The following is a 5,055-nucleotide window of genomic DNA, read 5'->3' as shown; positions in this document are numbered from 1 at the left end:
AACTATGTATGTACTTTGGTTTTAATGTGATGATGAACTTCTATTAATTTGGACACTTAACTATCTATAATGCACGCAGATGAACCGGCAATGGATGTACGGTGACAGACACACCTGCGAGTACATTAAGGGCGTGCATGAGTTTCTCGATGCGGCTGAGGCAAACAAGCAGAATGGTTTTATGTGTTGTCCATGCACTGAATGTGGGAATACGAGGTCTTACTCTAACCAGAAAATCCTTCACTCCCACCGGCTTTACAAGGGTTTCATGCCACACTATAATGTTTGGACGAGGCACGGAGAAATAGGGGTTATGATGGAAGACGGCGAAGAAGAAGAGTACGATGACAACTATGTGCCCCCTGAATACGGTGATGCTGCAACGGGGGGAGCTGGTGAAGATCAAGAGGAACCAGACGATGTGCCCAATGATGCTGCAACGGGTGAAGCTGCTGAAGATCAAGAGGAACCAGATGATGTGCCCGATGATGATGATCTCCGCCGGGTCATTGTCGATGCAAGGACGCAATGCGAAAGTCAAAAGGAGAAGCTGAAGTTCGATCACATGTTAGAGGATCACAAAAAAGGGTTGTACCCCAATTGCGAAGATGTCAACACAAAGCTCGGTACCGTACTGGAATTGCTGCAGTGGAAGGCAGAGAATGCTGTGGCTGACAAAGGATTTGAGAAGCTACTGAAAATATTGAAGAAGAAGCTTCCAAAGGATAACGAATTGCCCGACAGTACATACACAGCAAAGAAGGTTGTATGCCCTCTAGGATTGGAGGTGGAGAAGATACATGCATGCCCTAATGACTGCATCCTCTACCGCGGTGCATACAAGGATCTGAACGCATGCCCGGTATGCGGTGCATTGCGGTATAAGATCAGATGAGATGACCCTGGTGATGTTGACGGCGAGCCCCCCAGGAAGAGGGTTCCTGCGAAGATGATGTGGTATGCTTTTATAATACCACGGTTGAAACGTCTGTTCAGAAACGAAGAGCATGCCAAGTTGATGCGATGGCAGAGTGAGAACCGAAAGAAAGATGGGAAGTTGAGAGCACCCGCTGACGGGTCGCAGTGGAGAAAAATCAAGAGAAAGTACTGGGATGAGTTTGCAAAGGACCCAAGGAATGTATGGTTTGCTTTAAGCGCAGATGGCATTAATCCTTTCGGGGAGTAGAGAAGCAATCACAGCACCTGGCCCGTGACTATATGTATGTATAACCTTCCTCCTTGGATGTGCATGAAGCGGAAGTTCATTATGATGCCAGTTCTCATCCAAGGCCCTAAGAAACCCGGCAACGACATTGATGTGTACCTAAGGCCATTAGTTGAAGAACGTTTACAGCTATGGAATGGAAACGGTGTACGTACGTGGGATGAGCACAGACAGGAGGAATTTAACCTTAAGGCATTGCTGTTCGTGACCATCAACGATTGGCCGGCTCTCAGTAACCTTTCAGGACAGACAAACAAAGAATACCATGCATGCACGCACTGTTTAGATGACACTGAAAGTATATACCTGGACAAATGCAGGAAGAATGTGTACCTGGGCCATAGTCGATTTCTTCCGACCAACCGTCAATGTCGAAAGAAATGCAAGCATTTCAAAGGCGAGGCAGATCACCGGAAGAAGCCCGCCATGCGTATCGGTGATCACGTACTTGCTATGGTCAATGATTTACACGTAATCTTTGGAAAGGGTCCTGGTGGACTACTGTTCCGAATGACGCTAAGGGACACGCACCCATGTGGAAGAAGAAATCTATATTTTGGGACCTACCCTACTGGAAAGACCTAGAGGTCCGCTCTTCAATCGACGTGATGCACGTGACGAAGAACCTTTGCGTGAACCTGCTAGGCTTCTTGGGCGTGTATGGGAAGACAAAAGATACACCTGAGGCACGGGAGGACCTGCAACGTTTGCACGAAAAAAATGACATGCCTCCGAAGCAGTATAAAGGTCCTGCCAGCTACGCTCTTACGAAAGAAGAGAAATAAATCTTCTTTGAATGCCTGCTCAGTATGAAGGTCACGATTGGCTTATCATCGAATATAAAGGGAATAAAAAATATGCCAGAGAAAAAGTTTCAGAACCTAAAGTCTCATGACTGCCACGTGATTATGACGCAACTGCTTCCGGTTGCATTGAGGGGGCTTCTACCGGAAAACGTCCGATTAGCCATTGTGAAGCTATGTGCATTCCTCAATGCAATCTCTCAGAAGGTGATCGATCCAGAAATCATACCAAGGCTAAGGAGTGATGTGGCGCAATGTCTTGTTAGTTTCGAGCTGGTGTTCCCACCATCCTTCTTCAATATTATGACGCACGTCCTAGTTCATCTAGTCGACGAGATTGTCATCCTGGGGCCCGTATTACTACACAATATGTTCCCCTTTGAGAGGTTCATGGGAGTCCTAAAGAAATATGTCCGTAACCGCGCTAGGCCAGAAGGAAGCATCTCCATGGGCCATCAAACAGAGGATGTTATCGGGTTTTGTGTTGACTTCATTCCTGGCCTTAAGAAGATAGGTCTCCCAAAATCGCGGTATGAGGGGAGATTGACTGGAAAAGGCACTCTTGGAAGAGACTCAATAATATGCAGGGACGGATATTCTTGGTCTCAAGCACACTACACAGTTCTACAAAACTCTACCTTGGTGACCCCGTATATCGATGAACACAAGAACAGTCTGCGCTCCAAACACCCGGAGCAGTGCGACGACTGGATTACATGTGAACACATCAGGACTTTCAGCAGTTGGATGGAAACACGTCTCAAAGGTGACAACACTGTTTGTGATGAGTTGTACTTGTTTTCCAGGGGACCATCTTTGACTGTATTGACTTACAAAGGATACGAGATAAATGGGAATACATTTTACACGATCGCCCAAGATCAAAAGAGCACCAGCCAAAACAGCGGTGTCCGCTTTGATGCAGCAACCGAGAGCGGAAATGACACATATTATGGTTACATAGTGAACATATGGGAACTTGGACTACGGACCTGATTTTAAGGTCCCTTTGTTTAAGTGCAAATGGGTCAATCTGTCAGGCGGCGGGGTACAGGTAGACCCACAGTACGGAATGACAACAGTGGATCTGAAAAATCTTGGGTACACTGACGAACCGTTCGTCCTATCCAATAATGTGGCACATGTTATCTATGTGAAGGACATGTCTACCAAACCGAGAAAAAGAAAAGATAAGGAAGCGAATACATCATACGATGAGCCAAAGCGCCACATAGTTCTTTCAGGAAAAAGGGACATCCTGGGAGTGGACGGCAAGACAGACATGTCTGAAGATTATGAAAAGTTACATGAAATTCCTCCCTTCAATGTCAAGGCTGACCCAAGCATCCTGATAAACGATGAAGATTATCCATGGTTATGGCGCAATAAGCAAATGACACAAACGAAGAAAAAGTGAAGACTTTCTCCCGCAACTATTATGATGATACCATGCCAACTTATTTGTAACACACGAACATGCTACCATTGTCCGTTACATGCACATGCTATGTGGGTGAAATTATGATACCATGCCAACTTTCAACTTTTTCAGAGTTCATTTGAAATGCTTTAATATCTTATGGTTTGGCCCTCGTAATACCATTATTCAAATTTTAACTATTCAAATTTGAAAACTAATGGCACTAACAGAAAGTTTATAATTTTTTCTAAAACTGATGGCACTAACAGAAAGTTTATAATTTTTCTGACCTAAAAGCAAAAAGAATTAAAAAAATGCAAAAAACAAAAGAAAATAAATAATGCAAAAAACAAAAAAAACTGGAAAAAGTAAAGTTAATCACAAACTTGTGATTCAAACAATTTTCAAAGAATTCAAATTTTAACTATTCAAATTTGAAAATTAATGGCACTAATAGAAAGTTTATAATTTTTCTAAAACTAATGTCACTAACAGAAAGTTTATAATTTTGCTCCTCGCCCCTGGCCCATGACCATTAGTCCCGGTTTGTGCCACAAACCGGGACTAAAGGGTTGGTCCTCGTTGCGGGCAGAGTTTAGTCCCACCTCGCCAACCGAAGGGGGCTCACACCGGTTTATAAGCCGTTCCCTCTCTGCCTTGTTGAGCTCCTCTCAAAGTGAAAATAGATGCCCTAATAGAGAAAAGTTTAACCTAAATTCATAGTAAATTTCTTTGAAATTCATAGAAATTTACTATGAATTTAGGTTGAATTTTCTCTATAAGCGCATCTATTCTCATTTTTTTAGAAAGTTAATCACAAACTTGTGATTCACACAAATTTCAAAGAATTCAAATTTTAACTATTCAAGTTTGAAAACTAATGGCACTAACAGAAAGTTTATAATGTTTCTAAAACTAATGGCACTAACAGAAACTTTATAATTTTGCTAACCTAAAAGCAAACAGAATTAAAAATTAAAACAAAAAACAAAAAAAATAATGCAGAAAACAAAACAAAAAAATTGGAAAAAATAGCAAAAATAAGTATTTTGTTGTAAGTAGAAACAAAATAAAATAAATAAAGCAACAAAGAAAACAAAAAACAAAAAAAAGTGTTTTCAAATTTGAAAACTAATGGCATTAACAAAAAGTTTATAATTTTTCTAAAACTAAAAGCATAAAGAATTAAAAAATAAAGAAAAAAACAAAAGAAAATAAATAAATAAATCAACAAAAAAACAAAAAAAATGCCACCTACTGGGCCCCCACGGCCTGAATATGACTAGAAACCCATCCAAGGGCTAGGATTCAGGCCTGCAGGAGGCCCAATAGGCCCACAGGCATAGCAGTGACAATTAGGCCCGTAAGCCTGCAATGGAGAGAAGCTCGAGAGGGGTGCGGCAGTGGGGCTTATAAACCACTGCGCACCCCTCTCAACTAGCAAGGTGGGACTAAACTTTCGACGCCGCAGCCGCACAAGGCCTTTGGTCCCGGTTGGTGGCACCAACCGGGACTAAAGGGTGCATTGGTCACGGTTTGTGGCACAAACCGTGACCAATGCCCCGTCTATATAAGCCACCCTTGTGAAAATTTTGGTTCAGTTCTTT

Source organism: Triticum dicoccoides, chromosome 4A (genome assembly GCF_002162155.2).
Source record: "Triticum dicoccoides isolate Atlit2015 ecotype Zavitan chromosome 4A, WEW_v2.0, whole genome shotgun sequence".
Lineage (NCBI taxonomy): Eukaryota > Viridiplantae > Streptophyta > Magnoliopsida > Poales > Poaceae > Triticum > Triticum dicoccoides.
Note: the sequence above shows the minus strand (reverse complement) of the source record.